Source organism: Triticum dicoccoides, chromosome 1B (assembly GCF_002162155.2).
Source record: "Triticum dicoccoides isolate Atlit2015 ecotype Zavitan chromosome 1B, WEW_v2.0, whole genome shotgun sequence".
In the NCBI taxonomy this organism is placed as follows: Eukaryota; Viridiplantae; Streptophyta; class Magnoliopsida; order Poales; family Poaceae; genus Triticum; species Triticum dicoccoides.
This window is the reverse complement of record NC_041381.1, coordinates 601,458,288-601,469,096: the sequence shown is the minus strand read 5'-3', so window position 1 is coordinate 601,469,096 and position 10,809 is coordinate 601,458,288.

Here is a 10,809-nt window from a genome sequence, read left to right as displayed (position 1 = left end):
CTGGCGGCGAGTCAGCAGGCGGCATCACCGGCGGCAGCGGAGGAGGCGAAGCTGGCGTCTCCGGGGGTGGAGGAGATGGCGCAGGCGGTGGAGGCGGGATCACCGGCGCGACAGGCGGCGACGGTGGAGGGGCACTGGGCGGCGGCGGTGGCAACGGTGCAGGCGGCGGAGTGGACGGTGGCGGCGGGGGAGGAGCAGTGTCAGGCGGAGGCGGGTCAGTTGGTGGCGTAGGTTGAGGCGGAGGCGGGGACGCGTCGGGAGGAGTATCAGACGGAGGCGACGGAGAATCCCCCGGCGGCGGCGCGGACATGGACTGCGGCGCTCAGCTCGCACCTGCACGGTTTCCCCCCGGTGCAGCTGACGGCGGCGGGAAGAGGCGATCGAGGAGACGACGACGACACGGGAGAGATGGATCGATCGGGACGGGAAGACGCGGCGCGAACCGTATTTATCCGCGGCCCGAAATCTCGCCCGCCGAACTCGGCAGGGTGCGTTTTAATCTCCTGTTTGTTTTGCCGCCTCTATATACATCATGTAGTAGTACGTACGTGTCTATCTGTTGTCGACAGCCATCCGAGACCATGATTCTCTGTTAGTTACAAAAAAAAATTACCGGTTTGTTTTGTTTAACTAGCATAGATGGTATGATATGGAGATATGGTAGCTTGTTACACCTGTACGAAGGTGAAGATGGATATAACCTGACCAAGCTTGGATCCCTTGCGAGACGGTGATTTCAGATTTTGCAGATGTGTAACGACTGACGGCCGATCTTCTCCCGGGAATGCGACAATAGATAAACTACAACGACAGGCCAACACCGTATCGTGAAAATCCAGAAGCTCTGCAAAGTAGTATGAAAGTTGCTCCTTGCAGCAGCTGCGTGCTCTCAAGCCTCAAGAACCTTCAGCTGTCGGGCGTTTCAGACTTTCAGTTGGGTACACCATCCCCGGAAAAAAGAAAAGAAGAAGATACAGATGGCACGGACTAACGGTTAGACATAGTCACAATATTCTTGAGGATGCTAGCATTTTGATATCAGCATCTGCTAGTCAAGCAAACAAAGCCCGATGGAGGCGGATTTGTGGTCTATGGGGATGTCTACACCCTATATGAAAAAAATAGTAATTCAACAAAAAGTCAAAAAATCCTGAAAATATTTTTGAAATAAACTTGACATTTTATTATACTCGTGAGAAAATCTACAAAAAGAAAATCTACCTTTGACTTCTTTTAAAAAGAGACAAATTTTGGGGTAAAATAAAGTGAATAATGACCTATAATAGCAAATATTTTTTGTCTTTTTTTGCTATGAAGTCAACTTTTGTTTTTTTTTTCTGAAAATTTATATACTAGTGCAAAAGTAAGTCAAGTTTTTTGTCAAAATAGTTCTTACCTATTTTGAATTTTTATTAAAATATTAAAAAAAATCCCAATATAGGGTGCATATACAACCGGGAACACAAGTGTATTACCCCGAACAAGATATGAAATTCCCAAGTATAGTGATACTTCGGGTCGCCTCCGCCCAGGGCGACTCGGGGCGTTCGTCAAACCCTAGCGCACCGCCTCCGGCCCTCTTCCTCCCCCGCGCCGCCGCCGGGCGAAGCCCGTGTGGCTGACGGCGGCGGCGGAGCCTCTCCTCGCGGCTCCCCTGGGTCTGTGGCGGCAGGTCTCAGCGGGATCTGGTGATGCCCCGGGCCGCGTGTGCCTGGCGTCTAGCCATGCGGCGATGGAGCTCGGCGAAGGCCGGTGGGGCGCGGTTGCTGATGCTCGGTTGTGCGTAGTCCGCTGCCGTGCCGGGTGTGGCCGACGGGATGGGCATTGGCCGAACAGAGATGGCGTGCATGGTGGTCCTTGATTAACATGTATGTGGTCTGTTCTATGGTAGTGCTCGGGGATGGGTTGTTGGCCTTGCTCTGGCGGCCTGGCCTCACCGTCGGTGTGTGTTGGGCAGGTTGCCTTTGTTCATGGAGATTGGTGCGAAGGGAAGAACGTGAGGGGAGCCGGGGAAACCATGTCTCTGCTTCGTGCCATGAGGGGCGGCGATAACGCCTCTGGTCGCCATAATCCTTGTTGAAGGCGTCGTAAAATTGCTCATTTCCTCCCTTCATGGTCTTTGCTCCGGGGGAAACCCTTGCCCCCCTCTTGGGATAGACAATGGTGACGATTTTCTCTCGTTGACCTTCTTGGAGGCATTGTCTTGGATCTGACTTAATTGCCGGTGCGAGAGGTAGCTCGTTCAATGTTGCTTCGAAGTGAGATATATGGACAACGGCTTGAGGCAGAGGGTCCGGATGTGCAGCGGCGACGGTGGATTTATGGCTTGGTTGGTAGTCTATGGTACTGAGTCGCCGATGGCCAAGATCCCATTTGCATGTGCTTGGGCGACATCGTCAGCCTGCTACATCCTAGTACGCCGGGTCACCGCTCGGGCACGTAGGCGAAGGTGTGGTTCTGCACTGCTTTGTGATTGCCGAGATGCATGGGACCGGGATTGGAATCTTCACATCCGACGACGATGACGAGTTCGATTTGCTGTCTGATTCTGTCACTATGGACGAGAACGACCAAGCATGAGGACGGTGTGAGACTGTCGGAGCGTCCCAAATTGGGATTTGACAGTGTCAGTGAGCTTCATCAGTATCTCGGTTGCAAAGTGTGACGATGACCTTCATTGTTCGGAGTTCTTGGTGGTGACCGACCTTTGTCATGACTTGACTGTCCGCTTGTGCGAGCATGGTCTTCATTTGTGTCGGTGTCAAAACCGGTGGATCTCGGGTAGGGGGTCCCGAACTGTGCATCTAGGCGGATGGTAACAGGAGACGAGGGACACGATGTTTTATCCAGGTTCGGGCCCTCTTGATGGAGGTAAAACCCTACGTCCTGCTTGATTAATATTGATGATGTGTATTACAAGAGTGGATCTACCACGAGATCAAGGAGGCTAAACCCTAGAAGCTAGCCTATGGTATGATTGTTGTTGTATATCTATCGACTAGCCTGGCCCCGGTTTATATAATGCACCAGAGGCCTAGGATAACAAGAGTCCTAGCCGAATACGCCGGTGGGGGAGGAGTCCTTGTCTTGATCGCCAAGTCTTGTTGATTCTTCCTTGTATGCGGCAGCTGTCCGGACTGTCCCATGAGTATACGGCCATGGGGGTCCTCGGCCCAATCTAACAGATCGGGAGATGACGTGGTGAGTACCCCCTAGTCCAGGACACCGTCAGTAGCCCCCTGAACCGGTCTTCAAGTTTAGGGACGCTCCTTGATTCTTCCGAACCGTTCTTCATCTTCAGTCATCGGTCTTGAAAACTGGTTCAACAAATCTTCTCATCTTCGATCTTGAGGATCGCCGAAATGCATTCGACGAGTTTACACGTCGGGTATCCGAGGAGCCCCTTTAAGTTTCCGGCCTTTATCAATGCCTTGTTATTTTTATGCCACACCTCGGATTTGAAGTTGTTCCCGGGCGGCCACGTCCTCTTGCGTCCGAGCTCCAACGCCGGACTGCATTCGAGGTATCTTTTGCAGCCGAGCACCAATGCCGTACTGCTTCCCAGCTCTAACGCCGGACTATGTATCCGAGCTCCAACGCCGGACTGTATCCGAGGTGTCGTAAATCACCTTGGTTCAAAGAAGTTTGAAGGAGTTTAGCCGATCTTAATGCCGGAAATGCCCTCTATGGAGCCAGCCACTAGCACCCGAGCTTTATGCCGGACTGCTTCCAAGGTGGTGCACCACCCCGAATGTGGGCCGATTTTTGTCAATATTTTTTGACTAGTGCAATTTATTCTCTGCCGAGATACATAGCCAGTAGCCCTCAAGGTGGGTATCGGTCTAGAACCCGAGATGCCCATGAAGGATGACATAAGACCGTTGATCCCCGTAGCCGCTGAGACTCAGGTTGATTTGCAAAATCGGTCTGAGGATCAAGTCCTAGCTCGGCAGAATACTTGGGGACACAAAAAGCGGCGTGCTCAGTCCTCGAGACTCAGGTTGGGTGCGGCCAACCAACCTGAGGATCAAAATCTCCTCGGAAACTATATTGCACATAAAATTTTCTGCATTGGACAAGCAATGCAGTAGCCCCCGAGACACTGGTCGGGTGGCAACACCAGATCAGGGGATCGATGTGCCCCTTTAATATGTTTAAATAATAAGCCCGAAGCCCAGTAGCCCCCGAGCCTTAATGCGGGCATGGGTGGCCGAATTAAGGATCAATATCCATAGTAAAATCACAAATTGTGTGTAATGACTCTATGTATCCAAGTACTTTACGTCATTTAATGCTCGGATCCGCATTGTACAAAACTTTGTTGACCGACCATCGGCTCCCACCTCCTCGGCCAGTAGCCGAGGAGTGTTTGTCTTACTTTATAAAGCCTTTATGAGGACGACAAACAAGGCAATCTGGCAATACGGTTTTATAAACAAAGGTACGCGGAGAGATATATTATATTACTGTTGAACAGAAGAAATGTCTTCCAAAGAAAATAGTCCCGCTATCGGTTCCTTTCTTTGGGTTGTCATGCTAAGCATGATCATAAAACCTCAGCTCCAATGTAAGAGCAAAATATCGAGGATTTAGTTTGGGAGGCTAGTTAATAGCCCCCGGTAGTGTTCGGCGACAGTCGAGGTCAAGCCGTAAACATTTCGGCCAATGTTATGAACGGCCTGTTATTTAACATAGTCATCGGATCGCTGACCAGTTTACGCTTATTGTGACAGTCAGTTTTCGGCTTTCTCCACTAAGGTGCTTTAACCATGTGAGCTGGAAGCACAATCGCAGTGGTTCTCCCTTTGCACGCCTAGCCGAATAAAACGGGACGTAGGAAGCAAGAGCAGGAGCCGGGCAACCCAACTATTGACCGAAGACACAATTCGAAACCGATGCATATATAGCAATATCGGAGAATGTTTTTGCCGAATCCCTAAAAGGTGTCCGGCGTTGCACTGCGAGACTAATGCTGGAAAAGCACAAATAGTTTAAAAGTGCCAAAAAGCTTGGAAAACCAAGAAACGTCAGTAAAAACATGACGCATGAACAATATCAAGTGTTCGGTGCCAACCCAAAAATTGGTCTTAGAAAAAAGAAGTGCTTCTGTCGTGCTTTAACATGATACATCCCATCTCAAGACTTCGAGCGGGTCAGCCTACGGCTTCAACCTCCTATCCCGAGGGCGGAGTACTTCTCATCAGGCCAGTTTAGCAAACTAAAATCTAGCGGCTTTGAGAGAGAAATTAGGCTCCCTGGCCAGTGACCGCACACTCGTGTTGAAAAAAGGAGTGATAAATAATAATAAAACTTTGCAACGACTAAGAAGAAAAACACTTAGTATGAAATGGCTCAAATAAACATAAGAGCCCCCCAAGTGACTTGGGTAAAAGTTGACTATATAATGTAAGGTGACATGTAGAATGCCTTCTAGCCGGATTGTAGATCGTTTGTCGTAGCAGACCTTTTCGCTTCAACCTCTGGACCCAATAGTCCGGAGTGTGTCCGAATACCCTCGCGGTTATAAAAACCGGGGCATGCATGGAGACCAGGCGTAGGGGTCATTAGTGCTTTATCAGACAAGTGCCCAACTAGTTATGTTATATTACATGGTTAGTAAGAAACATCTTCCAGGGAGAATAGTTCCGTTAGGGGTTCCTTTCCCTGGTAGGCATGCCCTAAAGTGCATGTCCGGACTGCGAAAAGAGCAGAAAAACACCTGGGGGCTGGTAAATAAATAGGTAAGAAATCATCTTTTAGTTCACCGACCGAGTATTCCCTTAAGAACGCTAGCTTTCGGCTTCACCCAGTCTGAGGTACACATCCGGCTGACCCGGCAGTAACAATCGCAGAGGTGCTCCCTTTACCACCTAGCCGAACAATCGGGAACGTAGGGGTAAGCACAGGAGCCAGGCAACCCAGCTTGGCCAAAACTTAAGTCATATCGATGCATATAATGGTGAATAAAAGGTACATGCGGAAGTGTGACACATGTGTTGGGCATAAAGCCCGTATTAATAAGCTTCTGTTAAAGAAGCCCCTAGTTATAATGAGCGCGGGTAGCGCGTCAAGTATGTGCGAACAAATTTTGGACAAGAAAAATTCTTACAAGCAACTTTTTTTCCAAAAAAGTATAATGCTTGGTCGAACCGAACACAAGTTAGAAATTTAAAACTTTGAGCATGAAGGCAACTTAGCTGGTTAATGTGTTCGGTATTGGCGACGCGGTCCGAGCTTGATGCGGGACAAGGTTCCATCCCCCAAGCCGGTCCCGAGGTGGCGGAGCAAAGAGCTCGGCACGCCGAAGTGGTGACATAACACGGGCGATGCAGACCGGCGGAGTGACGCCGAAGTCCCCGGATCATTTTCCTGTGCACAAAAAATAGTGCAAATGGGAGATAATAGTAATAATGATAATTAAAAAAAATCGTTGCATAATGAATAATTTATGCAAAGTGAGTAATAAAAGAAATATGGCCTGGCGCCGAGGTCGATGTCGATGCAGGGCGTCGGCGTGATGCGGTAATGGCGTGGCAAAGCCTGAATTCACAGGTCGGTCCGTGCTCCGGATGCGGCTTTCGCCGGACTATGTACGGAGACTGACCGAACCATCATGCGATAGTCGTTAATGCGGCCACCATTTGATAGACCTGTGAACATATGATGGACAAACCAGAGTAACAATTCCTTGGAAAAAATGAATCCAAACAAGCAAAAAATATTAGGATTAATAGCACCTGGTTTATTTGTTGTAGCAATCCGAAGGAGGATGATGCTGGCAAAGGTTGGCTTGCCGAGGCAAAGCCCTCGGTCCAGCTAATCGTGACGAAGCTGGTCAGCTAGTGACGCCGAAGTGTCCGGAATAGGTTGATGAAGAGATGATGAATCCTCCAGTCCAGCCGAGATGTCGAAGTAGTTCAGTGTGATGGACACCGGCTTGAAGGAGCAACAGTGCGGCCCTGCCGATGCAGGTCGTGACGTGGTCGATGACGTCTTGATGAAGCAACCGTGCGGCGATGCCGGTATGCCCGCTCCATGTAATCCGTGGGGCGGCGATGTTGGTAATGATTTATTCTTCGTGATGCCGGACTCTTGTTCGGTTTGCCGAGATGATGATCCGAAGAAGTTGAACTCGGCTCAACAAAGTGAAGCCGTGTCTTAGCGCAGGTCGGCGGCCGTGGAGTAATATTGCCGGACTGGTTTGACACCAGCATGATGTTGAAGATCATGTTCAAAAGATCTTAAAGTTAGTGGGATGTGTTCGGAAACAAAACACAATACCCCATACAAAAACTTCCTTCGAAAGGGATGTCCGAAATCCCGTTCATAGAAAAGATGAACTCGGGTCGGATTCGTTTTCGCGCAGAAAACAGATCCGAAAAGTGATGCACTAATCAGAAGTTTCCCGGAGTTTGGACGGTCGGATCGAGCTGAAATGTTGAGAGGTGGTAGGTACAGGAATTCCTCAGACGATCAACGGTTGGATCTTCCAAAGGACGTATGAGATAGAAGCCGGACACCACACCCTAAACACATCCAAGTTCCCATCCAGGTTTGACAGGGCTCCGGTATATCGTGGATTGCGAGAGATTCCTCCATCGGAACTCGATAAAATTTTCCAGGGTTGTTGTAGACTCAATTTCGCACAATTCCACCAAAGCGATCGTCAAAGCGATACTCGAGGAGGTGGTGGCAGTAGATACAAGTTCGTTGTCCAGAAGAACAGCACGGTCGCTTAAGGGAAATGTTGACGTTGAGCCCCGAGCTCCATGGATGATTCCTCGGTGATCTTGATAGAGATCGGATTTGATGTTTGATGAAGGCCCTCGTGCGAACATGGTGATCCGAACACGGGGCGCAATTCTTGGTCGAACCATGGTGACCAGTCGAGCTGGTGACGAAGATGCCGAAGTCGCAGTTGATCTGCAGGCGAGCCATCGATCCTTTTGTCGATCACACAACAGAACTCTCAATGAAAGCACCAATGTCGGTGTCAAAACCGGCGAATCTCGGGTAGGGGGTCCCGAACTGTGCGTCTAGGCGGATGGTAACAGGAGACGAGGGACACGATGTTTTACCCAGGTTCGGGCCCTCTTGATGGAGGTAAAACCCTACGTCCTGCTTGATTAATATTGATGATGTGTATTACAAGAGTGGATCTACCACGAGATCAAGGAGGCTAAACCCTAGAAGCTAGCCTATGGTATGATTGTTGTTGTATATCTATCGACTAGCCTGGCCCTGGTTTATATAATGCACCAGAGGCCTAGGATAACAAGAGTCCTAGCCGAATACGCCGGTGGGGGAGGAGTCCTTGTCTTGATCGCCAAGTCTTGTTGATTCTTCCTTGTATGCGGCAGCTGTCCGGACTGGCCCATGAGTATACGGCCATGGGGGTCCTCGGCCCAATCTAACAGATCGAGAGATGACGTGGTGAGTACCCCCTAGTCCAGGACACCGTCAATTTCGTGGCTCCTCACGTCAAGACCGTACTATGTATGTAGCTGTTGGGATCACGGAAAGTGGTGACGACATCACATCTAAAGTTAGAAGATGGTTGGTGCTGATATGGTTGCTGTCACACATTGTTGATCATTGTTTTGATCACTTCAGAGCTTTTTTCATTTTACTCCATCAAGGCATAGCTTCGGTCTTGTTTGACTTCGCTAGTTGTCCGTGCAATTTTTGTGTGTGTGCGTTGTTATTGGTTGTGTGCATTTTAGCTATGCAGAGGCTGGGTGTGTGCTCATTGTGTTTGTATCTCCTTGATGCTTCATTTTGAGATAATAAAATCCACCCTTTGTCATCCTAAAAAAAATCGCCCTTTGTCGAGAAAAAAAGTATAATGATACCACAAATTTTTCCTTCGATGCCTTTTAGCATGTTATACATTTACACGAGGGGTTTCTGCCAAGTTGATCTATACTACTAGTAGTTGAATGCCGTGCATTGCTAGGGAGTCAACAAGATGATGTAAAAAACTAGAAAGTTGTGTGGAACAATGGGTGGAAGAAGTTGATAAAAAGAATTTGGAAAGGAACAAATGATGAATTTTAGAAAATCGTGCCGGAATACCTCCGTATAGAGTGTGAAATTGGAGATTCGCCATAGACAAAACGTGGATTGCTTTCTCCGAATGGATTCTTCCCGACAAGGGAACTTTTTTTTTCCATGTTGATGCCTTTATGATCCGATGAAGTTTCTAGATGGATTTGGCCAATCTTTGTAGGTGAAGAGAAGGATCACACGATGTGGCACCCCGGCTCAGAGAAACGGAATGCCCCGTATTCCAGCCCAGAGATCGAAGAGAAGTCTCTGGAATACGACATTGCTTGACATAGAATAAATCAGTTCTTATTACAAAGGATAATGAATACCAGGGTCTGATGTTACAACGAATCACATCAGCACGACGTCACTACGCCTGCGATACTACACTTGCTCTATGCTAGCAGCGGAACAACTCGTAGCAGCGGGATACTTCTAGCAGCGGAACAACGACGAAGGTGGTGAACTCCACTCCGCAGGGACTCTGGCTGGGACACGATCTAGCTCGCTCGAGCGGAAACCTCGACAAACAATCAATAAATTATGACATCACCTGCAATCTGGCATGACACGCCAGGTCAGTACATTAAATGTACCTGCAAGCTCACAATAACCAAAAGCATCAAGGCAAGACAACATCATAGCATTAAACAAGTTAATTAATTTAACAACTACCAGGATACGAAAGTAACTACTAAGCATGATATGAAACTACTACAATGTTGTTAAACCGACATCTGCAATCTCAATAACCACCTCACTCTTGGCTATCCGACCAAACAATATACCATCTTGATCACCTTGTGTCATGCCCAAGATGCGACCTTATCCTAAAGGAACTCGAAGGTCCCACCAAGGATAGAAGCGCATCTTGAAGACGCTTTTGCAAGGTGGATATCATTACATCAATCCATTACATAATAGTTGGGGATACATACATAAGGCACAAACCCCCCAAGAATACATAAACATCATACAAGAGATCAACATCCGACTACGGATGGTACACAAACAGAAACTTAAACAATATCCACCCTGCTAGTCCAGGCTGCCGACCTAGAACCTATCCCCTGATCAAAGAAGAAGTAGAAGAAGAACTCCAAAACAAGCAAACATCGCTCTTGTGTCATGATCATCGCAAAACCTGCACCTGCAATTGGTGTTGTAGTAATCTGTGAGCCACGAGGACTCAGCAATCCCATTATCATGGGTATGGAAAGGATAAGTGGTGAGGTTGCAGCAGCGACTAAGCATATATGGTGGCTAACATACGCAAATGAGAGCGAGAAGAGAAGCAACGGAACGGTCGTGAAGCTAGCAATGATCAAGAAGTGATCCTGAAACTACTTACGTTCAAACATAACACAAACCGTGTTCACTTCCCGGACTCCGCCGAAAAGAGACCATCACGGCTACACACGCGGTTGATGCGTTTTAATTCAAATCTGGTGTCAAGTTCTCTACAACCGGACATTAACAAATTCCCATCTGCCACATAACTGCGGGCGCGGCTCTCAAAAGTTTATACCCTGCAGGGGTGTCCCAACTTAGCCCATCACAAGCTCTCACGGTCAACGAAGGATATTCCTTCTCCCAGGAAGACCCGATCAGTCTCGGAATCCCGGTTTACAAGACATTTCGACAATGGTAAAACAAGACCAGCAAAGCCGCTCGATGTGCCGACAATCCTGATAGGAGCTGCACATATCTCGTTCTCAGGGCAACACCGGATGAGACTAGCTACGAGTAAAACCAGCCCTC